The sequence below is a fragment of the Anabrus simplex genome, chromosome 9 (genome assembly GCF_040414725.1).
Source record: "Anabrus simplex isolate iqAnaSimp1 chromosome 9, ASM4041472v1, whole genome shotgun sequence".
NCBI lineage: Eukaryota > Metazoa > Arthropoda > Insecta > Orthoptera > Tettigoniidae > Anabrus > Anabrus simplex.
Genome location: NC_090273.1, coordinates 30,633,711 through 30,653,543, shown reverse-complemented (window position 1 = coordinate 30,653,543; position 19,833 = coordinate 30,633,711). Strand labels below are relative to the sequence as shown.

The following is a 19,833-nucleotide window of genomic DNA, read 5'->3' as shown; positions in this document are numbered from 1 at the left end:
AGAGGATTGGTCTTATTTTTAGCAATAATTGCGAAAATCAATATTTTGTAGGGAAATCAAGAAATTTCAGTTATCGGACCCCTTAAGGGCTCATAACTTACAAACACAGGATTTATTTATTCAAATCAAAAGCAAAAAAATATGTAGACACACAAATGTTGATCTCAAATTCACTCCACGCTAGACCAGTGGCGTGCAAACTCAACAGCGTTTGGTGTCGCAAGGAGAAGATCTTCTACTGTACAAGATGCAGGACACAGCGTACAATCCAGTAGATGTTCCATGGTCTGCGGTTCACCGCAGTCAGAGTTAACGTTGTCGACACCGAAGTGCCATTTATGGAGATTGCTTTTGCATCTTCCATCTCCATAACGAAGACGATTGAGTAGTTCAAGCCCTGGTGCAAGGCTTTCCGCAGGGTGAGAGGCCAGTTAGAGTTTTCTCAAGTCTAGAAAACCACATTTGCTTTCTTGCTGTGGTCGATGTAGTTTGTAAGAGTGCAGTGGTTTTCAGAAAACTTTTCCTGGATCTCCATTTAGGGGTAGATGTTACATAATCATACAGCGGGTGGGATTGGTGACGGGCCTGTTTTAGTTCCCTTTACATTGGCAGCCCTCCTCTCTGGTGAGACCCCAACTAGAGTGTGGTTCCAGTGTATAGGAACCTCGCCAGGGTTGCTTCATTCAAGAACTGGAAATAAAGTAAACAAAATCAGCTCGATTTGTTCTGCTTGATTTGCGACAAAAGAGTAGCGTTACAAAAATGTTGTGAAGTTTGGGGTAGGAATACTTGGGAGAAAGGAGACGAGCTGCTCGACAAGTGGCGTGTTCCGAGCTGTCAGTGGAGAGATGGCGTCGAATGACTTTAGTAGACGAATAAGTTTGAGTGGTGTCTTCAAAAGTAGGAAATATCACAATATGAAGATAACGGTGGAATTCAAGAGGACAAATTGTGGCAAATATTCATTTATAGGAAGGGAGATGTTCAATAATTTTCCAATTTCTTTGCAATCATTTAAGGAAATCCTAGGAAAACAAAATATAGCGAATCTACCACCTAGACGACTGTCCTAAATGCAAATCAGTATTGATTCGTTGATTTATTGTTAGAGAGCTCCACGTGCAACTAGTAATTTTACGAAGGATGTTATTCCTAGCTTCCACCTTCAGTCTCGTATTCTGGCAATGCTGCTTGTTAGTCAGAATATGATCGAGAGTGACTCCCAAACGAAATTTTTGCCATGAGATGTTAAGTTCGTAACGGGGGCATAGGATGAATATCAGGGGCTCTATATAAGTCTTGCACTGTTTTCACTTTTCTACTTTATCCCTATTTTCATCTTTCCTTTTCAATCTTCCGTGGTTAATTCGTCTATTGCAGCGCATGTAGTATTAACCTTGCGAGGCCTATTATCCCTTAGGCCTACGTGTCATACGAGACGATTAGAAGTGCTAAACCTCATTATTTTTCAAATTGGGGGCGTAATTTGTTGACCAAGGGGACCGTTGCTAATTCTAACATGGTTTCCACTTAGTTATGCTAGCCTCCATGCTTTCATATTTCCCATACTGCCTCCTTTCTTGACATTTATTCTTTTCCTGCCCAGAGTTTTTAAAGCTTGCGAGGCCTTACAATCTCAGCATCTCCGTTGTCCTATTCCTTCGTCAGTCTATACCATCATTCTTCGAAGTGTTGAAACTCTTCCATTCTGCGCTCTGAATGATATTACCTAAACAACTTACACCACATCCAAGATAAGTCAGTCTAACTTGGGAATCTGGAGTTGTAAACAAGGAGACCTTAACTGAGTATGTGTTTCGTTCTGGCGTTCTTAATTCCATATAAACTTCCTGAAATCCCTTGCCAAAAGCTTGTTACCGTACGATCTCTACAGTATTAAGTATGCAAGGCTCTACGATTCTTTCGTCTCGCATTCCCATACCCTTGAGAATGGGGTCATAGCATACATCCACGCATGCCCCAATTTTTAAAATTTTTCTTCTTTGTGTTGTGCCTTCTCCATTAATTAAGGTTGGCCACAATCATAGTGAAGTCTGTGCGATGTTCGGCCGTCCTCATCAGTCTACTAGAAACTAGACTGTTTCCTTCGACCGTAACCTCTACGTCCATCAGTTTTACCCTGCATGATCAATGTTTAGTAGGTTGTACTTTACATTCCTCATAATATGCTCAAAGTAGGTTGTCTTTCTTTTGTTGATTGTACACACCAACATTCGTTCCCTCCTCATGCCTCAGAGTATGGCAGCATTGGAGACGTGGTCAGCCCACTAGGTCCGTAACATCGCTCGGAACAACCACATCTCGAAGGCTTTTATTCTCTTAACTGTGTTTCAACGCGGTACAGAAACACTGAATGTAAATGGCATCTGACCAAGTTGAAACGTGTCTCCAAGCTGAGGCTTGTGTCACACAGTAGATTCCTCATTTTCAGGAAGCCAGCACGAGCCATTTCTATTCGTACACGGATCTCTAAATCCAGGTATAAGTTCTCATCCAGCTGCCACGCTACTTAAGCTTCCGCATTTGTTCAACTTGTTCCCCATAAATGTCCATAAGTATGTGCATGTTATGAGTTCTGTTAATAATCATCACATTTTTCCTTCTCTTGGCGACTGAAGAAACAAATATTAGCCTCTCTGATAGTATACAGAGCGTAGGATCAATCTATAGGGCCTCTAACTGCTTCTACCTCACCTCAGCACCCATTAATAATAATAATTTCGTGTGGCTACTTCTAGCCGAGTGCAGCCCATGTAAGGCAGATCCTCCGATAAGGGTGGGCGCCATCTGCCATGTGTAGTTAACTGCGTGTCAGTGTGGTGGAGGATAGTGTTATGTGTGGTATGTAAGTTGCAGGGATGTTGGGGACAATACAAACACCCAGTCCCCGGGCCATTGGAATTAGTCAATGAAGGTTAAAAATGTGGTATAAGGACTGGAACGTGGTCCACTCAGCCTCAGGAGGTCAACTGAGTAGAAGGTTTCAGCCATTCTCGAAGTGGTTTGCCGTGGTTTCACCACTTCTTCCCCAAGTAAATACCGTGCTAGTACCTACCTTAAGACCACGGCCGCTTCCTTCCCTCTTCATCGGCTCTCATTTCCAGTCATACAATTCCACACAAGGCCCCTGTTCAGCATAGTAGGTGAGGCCGCCTGGGAGACGTACTGGCCCTCCTGCCCAGTCTCACGCTCCAGGACGCTGCCCTTGAGGTGGTAGAGGTGGGATCCCTCGTTGAGTCCGATGGAAACACCAAGCCTGGAGAGTCAACGGATTAAATAAATATTTAATTAAAAGAAATGGTGACATGTTTCCCACGCAAGTCGTCCATATTTGACTCATGCAGTGACTGTTTGTTGTGTTGTGTGTGTGTGTTGCTATGAAAAATATTAGAGGTGTTTACATGGAATTATTTAGTACTCAAACAATAACATTAATGTTATTTGAGCCCACGTCTGTCTTTCCTGGATCCGAGGCAGAGATCCTCGTAAAAGCAGCCTTCCCATCCAACATAGAAATTAACTACAACAAATCATCCTCAAGCTATGAAAAAGCCCAAATCAAAACATATCTAATAAGACATCAAGTACAAACGTGTCAGTCGCAAGAGAATTGTTTTTCCGGACATATATAGCTGACTCCAGTGCAAAACATTAGTGCCGAATTCGTTCTCACTCAGTTTCTCCTCGGTCATGAAAATTGCTGATTTGATCGCTTTCAAATTTACGTTGCAGGGGATTTTTATTTGTGATTTTGTGATCTTCTCCAACAGTGGATCATTTACTTTTCGGCTGTGTTATGTTTGGAAGGACAAGATTCAATCTTGAGTATCACCTAACCAATTGTAATATGTAACTTTCAAAGCCATTATATCAACTGTTTACAAAATCGCGCTGCTACAAACAGTTCCTTAAATTCATTCCCCACGTCTTCAATAATTAAGTTTCCTAATTTTATATCAAGGACCAATAATGAATTAACTGATGAAACTATAACTCTAATATACTCATGAAAATAAGGCTTCAAACTATCAGGATATTCAATAACTAAAATAAATAAATAAACAAGTAAATAAATATTTGAAGCCGTGTACAGTCCACTAAGCTACCAGGGTCGTAAAAATGGTCCTCTGATGTTGGAGTAATAAAGTTAATACGAACGTTATGATGTATACGATATTAACCTGTTAGAAATGGATTAACCTAGACAGTAGCTGGGAATACGAAGATATGTACGGAACCACAGTCCTGCACTCTGGCGGAGAAACAATTCGACAAGCTTAAGTGCGATGTTAGCTGCTGCATCATTTATCCGTCTGTCCTTGTTTAAATTAGTGTGAGGCGGAGTTCATCCAGAGAAAATTTCTAATGAAAATGTACGAAAGCAGCTAGTGTACCGAAAATGTCATTTTCCGTTCTCTTTTGCGTCTGAAAAGAAGCCAATTTTGGCATTGCATTAAATAATGGCTGTTCGCACTACAGTCCTATATAAGAGGATACGTTGTCTTTAGAATAACAATAATGGATTTAACAAGCAAGGATTGTGGAATGACAGGCCTTTACATTTTCAATTGTTACTTTTTTTCCGTTGAAATCTCCATTAAACAAGTCTATTGTAAAACCATGATGTAGCGCGTCGGAATGGGCTGCTGACACCGGATTCCCCTTGTTCCCTTGCGGTGCTATGTTATGTTAACATGCTTGTTCACAAGGCTTTTTACTAGGGAGCGTTGAGGAAAACAGAGGGTGATAAAAATGTTGCGGAGGATGAGGCAATGTTATCCAGACTTCGTTTTATTTTTATCTTCCGTAGCTTATCCTCTTATAATTTGTTTGTTCGTCTTAAATGGACTCAAACGCTACGGGACCGAGTTCATTGAAAGTTACACAATTTGTTCTTATTATTCCTGAGAGGGTTTAGGAAGTGGTTTGAATGAAATTCGATATGTTTTCTTCTTATGATGAGTAATTTTATTACGAATCCGCACCAAGATTTGGATCGTCCTTGATGAACAGATTGTCGCTAGGTGACAGCGACCTACTCCGTACCATTAGAGTCCGGTACGAAACGCTGTATATAGGAGGATGGGACCACGCCGCCATGTTTTATAAAGTACATTCCCGCATCTCCAAAACCACTGGAGCAATTTTAACCAAACATGGTCCATTTACGACTTACTGTCTGGAGACAAATACTGTAGGTGTAAGCCACCCCTAATGCCCTTACCGGTGGGAGTGGTAAGGGGATGGCATTAAAAATAATGTCGAATTCACAGTTTTCGCCGTCACTGAGATGGACAGCGACATTCTGGGTGCCATGTAAGTGAATGTTCAACCTCAACTGGAATGAGAGACAGAAGGGGTGAAAAATAGAACGTTCATAATGACTGAAATTACGGATGAATGTATGTATGTTCCAGCACAGATCTTAACCGAACTTCGTACACATAACTTACATTATACTTGTAAAAATAAGCGAAAAATACCGATATTAGTGTCTAATCCATGGCTTTCGGGGTCGCTGAGAGGAATTGTGACACTCTGGATGTCACCTAAGTCCAAGTTCAGCCTCCAACGGCTAGGGGGTTGAGAAGGGGTGAACGAGAACATGGTCTAAATGACCGATATCTGAGTTGAGTGCAAAGTTTCCAAGCTACCTAGCCTTATTGGTGACAGTTGGAATCGTGTACCTCAAATCTATAGCCAGAGGCTCAAATACTTACAGCTGTAACTTACGAAATACTTTTATTAAGGATAATCTGGGCTGCCGTAAGGAAACAGTTTAACGCAAAATTGTAATTTCAAATTAAAAATTAAACAGATACCAGAAACAATAACTCTAAATTAACAAAATCTTCCGTAAGCTGTCAGTCAACGTCAAAAGAAAGAAATAATCAATACAAATCGTAAAATTAAACTTTCAAAATGAAATGTCGTATGGCTTTTAGTACCGGGATATCCCAGGACGGGTTCGGCTCGCCAGGTGCAGGTCTTCCTGTTTGACTCCCGTAGGCGACCTGCGCGTCGTGATGAGGATTAAATGATGATGAAGACAACACATACACCCAGCCCCCGTGCCATTGGAAATCACCAATTAAGGTTAAAATCCCCGACCCGGCCGGGAATCGAACGCGTGACCCTCTGAACCGAAGGCCAGTACGCTGACCGTTCAGCCAACGAGTTGGACTAAACATTCAAAGAAAGTGCGTGAGGAAAGTCGGGTACTACAGCTAGTCTACAAGAAAAATCAATCAAACTTTGGTGTTATTGGTAGAATTCAAAACCCCCTTTTCTGGAAGGGGCTGGGGCTAGAAGAAATTTATGTAACCCCTCACTCTCGAAAGAAATGGATGAATGTGCGCCTATCCCTCAAACCCTACGAAATGTTCAACTTGGGAACGTGGGTTGGCGACCAAATATTCACTGGCTGAGTCTAGCACAGCTTCCACTTACCTGTGTTAGGCTCTTGTTCAACCTCCCTGTTCATCTCTTGCTCTTTTTCAACCTCAATGGTTTTAGGTTTGCGAAGTCAATTTCTCTTATTGAATAAACAGCACCATCAAATACCTCTACTTCAGTATTATCCTCCACATTTCCAAATTACTAACTACTACTTCTTTGATTCAGCACACAGTATTATCTATCTTAATTTCCTCACCGCTTCACACTGACCACGTCCAGCAGTAAATTAAACAAGAATAATTCTTAATGCCAATACCTGTGTTTTGAAAGGGTCATCCGGGAGTGGCGCAAAGGACTGAATTATCATGGAGTTCAAATCGGAGTCAGGCTAGTGTGCAAAAGCGAAAATTTGTGTGTTGATTGCCTAGACTTTGCAGATGATCTTGCATTTATTTCGATTCCTTAAACACGGCTATTTAACCGATTTTTCACCTTAAAACACAAACAGTGAAAGGAGGCTTCCAGATCTCTTTGCAGAAAACAAAATTTTTAACTAATATCAAGTTTGCATCCAGAGAGCTCACAGTGGACAACACAAAATGAAACGAGTAGATAAGTTCAAGTATCTGCAAGAACTCATAACACCAAATTTGTCAGAGAAAGAAGCCTTTACATTACGAATGAACAAAATGGGAAAAGGTCCATATCTATGAAAGTAAATCTGAGGCATTACTGCAGTGTTATCCTTCCAGAGGTCTTATACGCTTCAGCGTGTCTCGCAATGTTAAAAAAAAGACCTCTGATCAAGAAACTGGAGGCCAAAGAGTGGAATATTTTGAGAAAGATCTTAGGTCCCATCAAAGACAATGGGAAGTTAGGAAGACGGAATAAGGGCGAACTTTACGCCTACGTAGAGAAGACAATTTAGAAAAGACCATTCTGCAAGGCAAAATTGAACGCACCAGACCAAGAGGCAGAACAACAAGTAGATGTTTAGACCAAGCAAAGAAGATCACCGGTCTACCTCTTCACAATATCTTAAGAAGAGCTGAAGACCGCTCAGCATGGAAAAATCTCGTTAAGGATGCAGTTACTAACGAAGTGAAGAAATGAGGTCACGACGCTCAGCAATGAGTAAACGGACTGATGATGATGAGAGAAGATAACCGATATCATCCAGAAAAGAATAATTATATTTTATGGGCATGTGACAGGAATGCTCGAAACAAGCTGATCAACCGCATCATTAGCTTCTTTCAGCAAAAGAAAACTAAAGAGCTTGGTTCACTGAGGTGGATAGCGGCCTTGAAGAAATGGGAATCACACGAAATGACATCCAGGATCGTGTACCACTGGGAAGAAACTTCAAGTGTTCAGGGTTTCCGAGGCACACAGAAGAGGAAAGAACGACAGGCATGCGGAAGTACCGGGCGGACACCAAAGGCAAAGGAAGATATTTGAAATGACGTGGTCCAAAGTTGGCCGATACTACATGAATGAACGAATAAATGAATAAATGAACCTGATGCAGATTAACTTGAGTACTCAATGACCGAAGTGTAAGTATCATAGGTTAAATTAAAAGGTTCGACTCCCTGCTATGTAGACAAACTGCCAACCGTTCCTGTGAAGCAGTGCAGTATATTTATTTATTTATTTATTTATTTATTTATTTATTTATTTATTTATTTATTTATTTATTTATTTATTTATTTATTTATTTATTTATTTATTTATTTATTTATTTATTTATTTATTTATTTATTTATTTATTTATTTATAATTGCTTTGTTCAATGGTTATGCTTGACGACATTAAGTTTACCGTCTAACATAAAATATTAAAATAGTTAAATTTCAATTAAGTTATTAGAATTGAAACAATGTTTAATAAATAGTCCGACTCTGTGGTGTAGTGGTTCTGCCAGCGGTAGAAGCCCTGGTTCGATTCCCGGCTCTTCCACGAAATTTGAAAAGTGGTATGAGGACTAGTACGGGGTCCATTCAAGCTCGGAAGGTCAACTGAGTAGAGAGGTTTCGATTCCTGCCTCAACCATCCTCGAAGTAGTTTCCAATTTCTTCTTCAGGCAAATGCCGGTATTGTACCTTACTTAAGGCCACGTCTGCTTCCTTCCCTTTCTCTTGCATACCTTTTCCAGTCTCTCCATCCCCTACAAGGCCTGTGCTCAGCTTAGCAGGCGAGGCTGCCTGGGAGAAGTATTTTCCTAATCCTCATTTGTATCTACGTCCAAATATCTCATGTTTGAGGACAACGCCCTTGAGGCATGGAGGTGGAATCCCTCGCTGAGTCTAGAGGAAGATCCAACCATAGAGGCTAAACGAATTAAAAATAATAATAAACTAAATTTATATTGAAACAGGCATATTTTAAGATTAAGGCTTAAGGTAAGCATCACTTAATTAAGATAATGACATTTAAGTAATGAGGAACATTGAAATACGAAATAAAATAAAATTAGAGAATTATTTAATAGCAACACAATAACGTAACAAAATACTATTCCAAATGAAAGTATTCAGTGCATAATCATAATACATTTTATGAATGCAATAAAAAACAAAACAGATCGTATTATATAAATAACTATAAATATTAATTTGATATTTTCCTTACATCTATTACCTTCTCTTAAAACTGTCTAACAATGCAAGAGTGTGAAATATTCGGCAGAGTCCATTTTTATTCTTTATTTTCTGTCTGTGTTAAATCAAATCTCTCGCTTTAGGTAAATTTTTTGTTTGTCCTTGAATCGTACCACTACCACCATGAACGACAACATCGTAATTTTTCAGTTTCACTTCCTATTATGAGTGAGAAAAAGTTTGTTTGCTAGTCATTCAATTTCACACGCCGCCACTGATCAGTACCAACATTTGCACCAGGGCTCATCGGGCACTCGGGTGGCTCGGAGAGGCACTTACATCGTCAAGGATTTAATAAAATACAATTGGTAAAAATGTGCGATATACGCGTAGAAGGTTTTATGTGCTTACGCTATTTTTATACCACGTCTCTTAAGGAATAGACTGAACAAACAAAAAGCATGAAACTTAGAAAAGCAAGGAATATGGTTAAATCTCTTAGAGGTACAGGATTTTTATAATGTTATTGTTTTTATGTCCCAATAACTACGTTTACGTTTTCGGAGACTCTGAGCTGCCGCAATTTTGTACCGGAGAAGATCTTTTACGTGCCAGTAAATCTACCGACACGAGGCTGACGTATTTGAGCATCTCTAAATACCACCGGACCAAGCCGGGATGGAACCTCCCAGGTTGAGGTCAGAAGGCCAGCTCCTTAACCGTCCGAGCCACTCAGCATGGCAGGTACTGGACTTAACTCGTCGTAGGTACATCCCTACATTCTGCTCTGTGATACAATCTAGCGATTAACCTCAATCCTATAAATGGATTTTTTATAACAAACCTATTTTTCCTCAGGAATTTAATAATTAATATAATTACAAATTATAAATAATCATATTAAACCAAGTTTATTCGTGTGACGTTTGAAACAACAGCATTGCCCTGTGCAAGACTTGAAACTAGAAAACAAGATCATTGTTAAATAGTACACTTGAAAAGTCTGAAAAGTTCCACACTAATTTCAAATAGATGTAGCGAATCACTGTTCCATTGTTACATTTCTTTTCCTAGTTCATACTATAATACTGGAGCACTGAAACCGCACTTGCAAAGGGTTAACATAGCCCAGCCAGTTTACCGGCACGTTCTATGAGGCATTTCCTCTTCTGGGGGCACCTTGAATTGTTTCGTACCCAGAGGCTGATTTACGAAAAGATATCTTCTTCCGTTCCAGTACTTCTAACGTGCAACACCTTAGCAGCAGCGCTACTGCGCAGTTCAGTTGAAATGGTCTCAAGCTGAATGTCGGACACATGAGGTAGTCGGTGACAATGCAGATGTCTGACTGATTTGAAACAGTTCGTAATATCCCCCTAAATTTTCTTCACGCCTGCTTGATGACTTCGCACTGAACAAGTCTGTGATGTATGGTATCACAACAGTTCCTATATATCGTACACATATCGTCTTCTTTTATACCAATGCGGTGAAACTTACTGTTTGTGGGCACCTTATCGTGCATTACCCTGTACCAGGTGTCATGGGGTGTTTCGGGAACTGCATGATTCGATGCCTTCCTCCAAACACTGTACCATTTGGCAACCAGTGCCGTACTCGTAATGTAGGAGCATATGGGTGAATCAGTTGGGTCGAAAATGTTGTAATATCGTCAAATACTTAATAAAACTGATCATTATATGTGGTGTACGGGTAAGCAGTTTTATGTGTTGACGACATTGTTGATGGTAAAACTCTTAACAGATAGACTTGCTTAACGAATATCATGGGACATAAAATAGTAAGGAATATCTAGAATTTATTCTCTGGAAAATTATCCTCGGCTCCGTGAATGAGTATGGAATGATAGCTTCCAGGTGTGAATTGCTTGCTTCACTCGTATGTTTTTGAATCCGTCTTCGTTTCATGACTCTTAAATGATGAATTTATTAGATATTTTCTAGCCTATAGAGACTTCGTTCCAGCTGTAGATTCGAAATTCTGCTCTGAAGAATCTTCCACCTAAACTTCAACATCAGGTGAAATCGTAACTACATGCTTAGTAGGAGAAACTGCTGCTGGTTTATGAGATTGTACTATATCAATGCGTGTGAAACGTGATATTGTTTATTCTACGATACTGAATTACTGATTTAGAAGTAAGAAACGATGTGAAAACTTAAAGAATCGATATGAATAATTCGCTATTTCAATTAGTAACGATGTAACAACTTAACGAATCGATATGAATAATTCTATATTTAAATTAGGAACGATGTAAAAACTTAACTAATCGATATGGATAATTCGCTATTTCAATTAGGAACGATGTAAAAACTTAAGGAATCGATATGGATAATTCGCTATTTCAATTAGGAACGATGTAAAAACTTAACGAATCGATATGGATAATTCGCTTTTTCAATTAGGAACAATGTTAAAACTTAACGAATCGATATGGATAATTCGCTATTTCAATTAGGAACGATGTAAAAACTTAACGAATTGATATGGATAATTCGCTATTTCAATTAGGAACAATGTAAAAACTTAACAAATCGATATGAATAATTCGCAGTTTCAATTACGAATGATGTAGAAACTTAACGAACCGGTACGAATAATTCGCAGTTTAGAAAAGCTAGCAAACTGCAGAAAATAGATATAGTACAATTTCTATTTGTGATGTACTTTCAAGTGTTTGTTGGTATAATATTACATTCTACATATGTGAAACGTCACAAACTATGTATCATCTTCTTTTGACTGTCCCATTTTTAAGACATAAAGATGAATTAGTAATTCACTTAAATATCTGTGATTTACATTCCAAAGCACCTTTTACAGCTTTATTTAAAAAGTGGATGTTACAATGATTTAATAAATTTCTCCGTTTTATATACAAATCGCCCCAGAATTAAGTTATTTAATATTTTATGCGTTAATCTAGTTTTGTTTTCTATACTCCTAATATACCATGTGCGAAATAGGGTTTTTAATTGGATAATCATTAATAGTAATAATACCAGAAGAGTTTAAGTTTCATTTAATTGCCTCGAAATTTCGCAGATGAATCCATGTGGACATTAATTAACAAAATGATACAAAGCGGGTGGAGCCCGTGTGTAAATTCTAGTTAATGAATATACTTACTTTTCTTAACACAGTGAAGTTCCAGGAAGTACATTACTGCACTTTACTCATACAGAACAGGAATAGAGCATGACGATTATAAGATTAATCCACCTTGAAACAGCATCGTCACTTTAAATCAATTATCTGGAATTCAACTTCGAATACAGCTTCTAAAATTATAGAACATAAACACGTTAAAACGATGGTAGATAAGAGCACAATCTTACGGAAAGATGTATTGAAGTAAAACGGATCAAATTTAATAACTTAAAAGAATATTTTAGCGATTTTGTTGAGATAATTCTGTTACAAACTCTTTTATGATGAACATTTCCAGGTAATTTAAAATTAAGACGTGATATACGGAGTGTCACTGCGAGATGAAGAAAATAAAGGAAATGCGCAGCTGTATGTATGGGCCTGAAAGCGGAAGGGAGAATGAATAACAAATTTCTATGTATACAATCTACTGTATCTTCGCTTAAGAAGCTGTAAAATTTGCGGACAATATTACAATTTCTCACAAGAAGGAAAGAGACACAAAAAAGTCTGAGTATCTCTTACAATGAAATGTTTACATAGGACAGGCGGTAGAGGAAATCAAAGAAGAACTTGGAAAGGTAATCACAATACACGGAGAGAAAATCAAAACCATGAGATTTACCGATAAATATTGTTATTTTATTTGAGTCTGCAGAAGATCTAGAGAAATTGTTGAATGGTATGGAGAGAGTCTTGAAGGAGGAGTACAGTGTGAAAATAAATAAGTCCAAAACAAAAGTAATGGAGTGCAGTCGAAGACAGGTGATGCAAGAAATTTTAAATCAGGAAATGAAGTCTTAAAGGAAATAGACGAATATTGTTATTTGTGTAGTGAAATAAGTAAGGATCGTAGGAGTAAGGAGGACACAAAACGCAAATCAGCACATGCAAAGAAGGCCTTTGTTAAGAAAAGACATTCGTTCACTTCGAACATTGATTTAGGAATTAGAAAGATGTTTCTGAAGACTGGCTCGTGGCATTACATGGGAGTGTAATATGGACAATTACTAGCTCAGAAAGAAAGAGAAGGTAAGCTTTTGAAATGTGGTGTTACAGAAGAAAGTTGCAAGTGAGATGGGTAGATCGAATCACGAATGAAGAGATACTGATTCGAATTGGTGAGAGGAGATCGATTTGAATAAGTTTGACGAGATTAAGAGACTGAATGATAGGACATACTTTAAGACACTCAGGACTTGTTCGTTAGTTTTTGAGGGAAGTGGAGGTGGTAAGAACGGTTTGTGTAGACCAAGGTATGAATTCAGATGAATTAGTAGATCAGAAGTAGGATATTTTAGTTACGTAGAAATGAAAAAGGTTAGCAGAGTATAGGGTAGCGTGGAGAGTTGCTTCAAACCAGTCTATGGACTGATGATTCAAACAAAGTCAATTGAATTAGCTTAATTAAATAGTGAGAAAATAATACTCATTTTTGTACTTCTGTTTCTATCTTAATTACGCGATATTGAACTGCTGCATTTGGATGTTTTATGCTAGCTACATGGTGGTATTTCTTAATTTATGGTATACTCAGAAACAAACACACGAAATGTTTGGCTGAGTACAGCCGTTGCATTATGTTTGCTGATCGGACTGATTCTGAACGAATTTATGAAGGCATCTAACTAGTGTTCAGAAGATTGTGACTTAAAGAAGTACCAAATAATGCAAGCAAATACGGCATATAAAGCATCTGACGGAGGTACAGTACGTTTAATCTTACAAAGTGCAATATATCTATGGAAGTGACATCCTCCTCAATGATACATCCGCACAGCAGCTATTCCTCGGAATCAGGACTTCTAAACGGTCTATTTCGGGAAAAGAAAGAAAAACATGTCTACTACAGAATTTCGAATGCACGTGTTGGAAACTCGAAGTAGACATACCAGGTGTATGCAGAAGTGTTTTACGGTTTCACTAAGAGATGGTGCCAGCAAACAGTAGGCAGCGTATGAATTTGATACATAAGTCAGTTTGTTCGTCTGACATTAATCTACCAACACACAAAAGTTGAGTCCGAACTGCGCGCTTCTTATTAAATGTTCATAAAACCATCAAAAATGGGAGGCAAAACATTGAAAAATAAAAAATATCACAATTTTAATTAAAGTGTTAGTCGCTTAGCAACCTGCTAAGTACAGAATGTATTGCGGGTTAGGGTAAGCCTTCGCCTGCAATTATTGAAATGATCATTTAATGATTTGATTTTATGATTACTCAAAGTTGGGTGAAGTTAAGGACCTACCAATGCCTTGTCATTCACCGGCAGGTAATTCCTCAGGAAATAAAACAAAAATGAAGCAAATCGGTCCAGTAGACCGAACAGACGGATTTGCGAAATTTGTTTTTAGTAAACTATTTTTTTTGGCTAGGGGCTTTACGTCGCACCGACACAGATAGGTCTTATGGCGACGATGGGATAGGAAAGGCTTAGGAGTTGGAAGGAAGCGGCCGTGGCCTTAATTAAGGTAGAGCTCCAGCATTTGCCTGGTGTAAAAATGGGAAACCACGGAAAACCATTTTCAGGGCTGCCGATAGTGGGATTCGAACCTACTATCTCCCGGATGCAAGCTCACAGCCGCGCGCCTCTACGCGCACGGCCAACTCGCCCGGTAGTAAACTATTTTAACGTATATATTCCTTCATTAAATATGTAGTTAAAATTCAATTTTAATTAATTTGTATCACATTTTAGTCCTTTTTGCCAGTTGTTAGGTCATTTTTGCGCATTTCTAGGTGTTTTATAGATCCTTTTTTGGCAATTTATAGAACTTCAATTTCTGAGTTCTAGTTATGACAGTAAAGAATGTCAATGAATTCTGGATAAATTTTTTTCCAACTGTGTGAAATATAAGTGGCAGTACTGTCAAGGTTTTGAGTTTCCCACCTTACCTCATGATGAATGTAAATACTCTTCTCTCTCCCTTCCATCCCATTGTTCACACACAACCGCCCAGCTATCTGCATACATCGCTTTGTAACACCCCAGTGCAATTCTATTTAGCATGATGTTTGGAGAATGGGGGAGGATTACCGTTCTGCTGAGGGGAAGAACAGTTAGAATTAAATGATCCGTAATATTCTGATGCCACTTTCCTACAAATGGAGGAAGTAAACTGTTCTTACTCAAGTCCCTTATGTAGACATTGAAGTGCCAGTGCAACTTCATTCAATAACGGCAGGTCGTTTGGCCACATGTTCTTAGCAATCTTCTCAGTGAGATTACTACATGACCGGAAATTACTCTAAGTTATTCACGACGCAAAGTAGACATTGCGACGTTCATGAGAGTATGTTACAATGAAGGGAGTTAGGGTAGAGGACATATTATTTTGGGTACATAATAAATGGCATAAAAAGGAATTATAAAGGTAGTCATTCAAGTTAATACAGCACTTACGTGACGGTGATAGTGATAATTGCTCTAAGGGTTACATGTTCCTAGCAATCTTCGCAGTGAAATAACAACTTGAAGGGAAATATTATTGGACTTTTATGTTTTCCTATATATATATATATATGCACATGATTTGAGTAAAGGAGTGGAATCAGAGGTAAGGCTTTTTTTCGGATGATTTTATTCCCTATAAAGTAATAAATAAGTTACAAGATTGTGAGCAACTGCAAAATGACCTCGATAATGTTGTGAGATGGACAGTAGGCAATGGTATGATGATAAACGGGGTTAAAAGTCAGGTTGTGAGTTTCACAAATAGGAAAAGTCATCTCAGTTTTAATTACTGCGTTGATGGGGTGAAAGTTCCTTTTGGGCATCATTGTAAGTATCTGGGTGTTAACATAAGGACAGATATTTATTGGGGTAATCACATTAATGAGATTGAAAATAAAGGATACAGATCTCTGCACATGGTTATGAGGATGTTTAGGGGTTGTAGCAAGAATGTAAAAGAGAGGGCTTATAAGTCTCGGGTAAGACCCCAACTAGAGTGTGGTTCCAGTGTATGGGACCCTCACCAGGATTACCTGATTCAAGAACTGGAAAAATCCAAAGAAAAGCAGCTCGATTTGTTCTTGTTGATTTCCGACAAAAGAGTAGCGTTACAAAAATGTTGCAAAGTTTGGGCTGGTTAGAACTGGGAGAAAGAAGACGAGCTGCTCGACTAAGTGATATGTTTCGGGCTGTCAGCGGAGAAATGGCGTAGAATGACATTAGTAGACGAATAAGTTTGAATGGCGTTTGTAAAAGTAGGAAAGATCACAATAAGGACAAATTGGCGCAAATATTAATTTATAGGAAGGGGAGTTAGGGATTGAAATAACTTACCAAGGGAGATGTTCAATACATTTCTAATGTTATTGAAATCATTTAAGAAGAGGCTAGGAAAATAGCAGATAGGGAATCTGCCACCTGGGCGACTCCCCTAAATGCAGATCAGTATTGGCTGATGACCTCACTTGGTTGATTACTCCAAAGTTATGCACGAAGTAAAGTGGACATTACGACGACCACGGGGGTATTTGACGGTGAAGGGAGTTAGTGTATTCTTCTTCTTCTTCTACCAAATCCTAATTTGATGTCGGCTGTCACCAGGGCGACCTGGTTCTTGTTCTCAGCAATTCGGAAGAGAGCGGGGATACTGAGCCCAGACCATTCTCGTACATTCCATAGCCAATATATTTTTCTTCTTCCCCTACTTCTCCTTCCTTCACTTTTACCTTCTAAGATAAGCTGAAGGAGTCTATATTTATCATTTCGAATGATATGCCCAAAGGTACTCAAGTTCCTTCTTCATGGTGCTGTGCATGACCTCTAGCCTAAACTGAACTGATCATTCTTTGTATTCGGTGTGTTAAAGTTTACAGCACTTCTATCTCTGCCCGCCACTTCAAATGTTGACCAATAGGAAATTTGTAAATTTATTTTTCAGCCAATAAGCTCTGTCTTGTATCTACTTAAATTACCCAATGATAATTGGGGGTGTATCGGTCCTTAGCCCAGAGTTTTCTGGAACCTCCCTCTCGGGTATATAAGCTGGCCCATTTTTCGAGCCAGGTAGTCTTGTTGATCGTTCCTTTCGACATAGTGTGTGTTAACAGAGGAGGTGGGGGTGCCTCACCCAACATCGAGTAGTCAATCAGCTCAAGGTAATGGCAGCCCTGGTTTTACTAGGTGATAGTGTTTGAAAGATAGCTTGAGGGGAATGTTTCTGAGCTTCAACTATGTAACTTTAATTTTCTGAAATGTAAATTCCAAGTTCAAATGTAAATTTCAAACAAGTCAAAAGAACTTAGCCGAAATCAGGGAATAGAGGGCGTGATACCTATTGTGTTCCCTATCAACATGATTTTGATGTGACTATGGTTTTGTAACTTTTTCAGTTTGTAATCCTTGTAATTGAAGTATTCTCTCCATCCAGTCATCTCAGTAGTATATTTAGCCTCTGTAACTTCGGGCCATAAGCCCAAATACGGTTTTAAACTTTCATTTCGATTTTCAAGGAGCGCAAGTGTCCGCCTACTCACCATTTTGATTTTTGGGCCAGTAACTGAAGCTGTTGTTTTTCTCAAAGGTTCTCTGGAATGGGTATTCGATACCCCTGTGTAATTCTATGTCATTCCTTTTATGTAAAGATACAGATTGTTGAACATAGAAGACAATGAATACTGTGTGAGTTTGTAAAATGTAGGTTGTGCCTTTGATAGGCCTGAAAAGTGTGAAATTTCGGAAATAGATTTCTAAGTATAAATTGATAGAACAACAACGCTCTTCACGTTGATGTAGAAGAATTTGAAAGACCCGTCTCCTTCACTGTTTGTTAATGGGAGCAGTTGAGCTCATGTAACATTGGTAATTAGGGAGCTGCAAGCTCAACTTTGCTAATATTGGTCATTATTTAATTGTTCTGATTTTGTAAACGTTGTCACCTAACTTGTACGCAAAATTTTGGTACATTAAATTGTAAAGTATAACTTTGAAAAGAAACCAAAATACAGCTGAGAAAGAAATATAGCTATAATTTTATAATTACCTCGGATCGAGTAGGGGTATTTCAGTCGCCTTGACAAGGAATACTGCAATGTATTCGAAACATCGGCAAACTGTACGTGATTTGCAGACAGCTACAACACGGTTCAACCCGGAAATAAAATAAAATAAAATTAAATTAAATATAATTTTATAGTTTAAAATCAATCTTCTGATTACCGTATATCGACGCATTCATGCCCGCACCTTCTTTCACCTCTGTCCACCACAGTGTCCCCGTAATAATAATAATAATAACAATAATAATAATAATAATAATAATAATAATAATAATAATAATAATAATAATAATAATAATAATAATAATAATAATAATAACGGTAAATATTATTTAGGAAATTGCCTTAAATTACGATATTTTTCTTCTGCTTTATTGTATTTCTCTACATGCTCTCTTCCCACCAGAAGATCAGATGAGAGAAGTAATGGCGGAGCATACGTATCATTATTTCACTACAAACATGTCAGTAAAGCAGACGACCCCGTTTAAACACTAAAGGATAATGTGCTTAAGTTCTATCCTTAAGTAAAGTCAAATTCAATGAATGTAGAGAAATACCTTGTGATTATTTACCTCTAAAAGAAACTTGTGACGAAAATTGTATTTCTGTCCACCCTATGGCGGAGAGCACCCCCTTCGCGAGCCCATTGGAGCATCACCGCACGCACCATTACACCCATTAGGGGCTTGTAATGAGCCTACACTCTTCTCTCTTCTCCTTTCAGGCCAATACATGCAGCTGGGCTATTTCCTTCGCTCCTCTCATCTTACACTACACCCACTCTATTGAGTCTTAAATTTAAATTACTTTGCAAAATGTATATCATTAAGGAGTTTGTAAGACTCACTCAACACAATCGCTAAAATGTGTTTTCTGTTTATTTAATTTGATCCGTTTTTCTTTAATACTTCCTTCCATAAGAATGTGTTGTTATCTGCCATCTTATTAACGCGTTCGTATTCTAGAATATTGGGAGCTGTATTCCGAACATAAATATCAGATATATTCCTTAAAGGGACGATGCTCTTTCAAGGTAGACTGGCACACAGACATCTATATAAATACAATCTTAACGACCGTGAGTCTGTACATTTACTATTTTGGCGAAATTTTCGTACAGTTATCCGTTTAAAGTATAATAATGCCCATCTGCATATTTGTTAGCTTTAGTTTCCTGAAAATCCTCATTTTAACCCCCCCTTAAAAAAAAGAAAGATTGAGGCACAATTTGCCAGACGAGCTAGAAAAATGAAATTTGACAAAATTGTACGTCTTAGCTTGTATTCGACGGAAAGCTTCCAATATCTTTAAATATTTCACTTTTTACCCCCCGAAAAATATCGCAATATGGAGGCAAATTTAGTGTCGGTGCAGACCTTCGTTTCGAGGTATTTCGCGGTGAAACTGTAAGTCATATGACAAAACGAATGGCACAATCTCAGTTCTATTTGGAGTGATCTACAACTTTGGTCCTATGAAGTTTCGTCAAATCTCTATTCCTAATATGTTAGATTTGTCTCTATTTCTCACCCAGTATCCATACGTGAGCCAAATTCTATGTTTGTAGCTGTCATATTAGTACCCGAAAGTAATGCATTGCGAGAAAACCTTACCCAAATAT

The 19,833-nt window shown here is 38.4% G+C and overlaps 1 pseudogene; it reads right to left on the bottom strand.

The window, feature by feature from the left end:
- The window catches only part of LOC137502149 (small ribosomal subunit protein uS17-like), a 39,116-nt pseudogene extending 21,828 nt beyond the window's left edge, over nucleotides 1-17,288 (bottom strand).
- Between the last annotated feature and the right edge of the window lie 2,545 nt (nucleotides 17,289-19,833).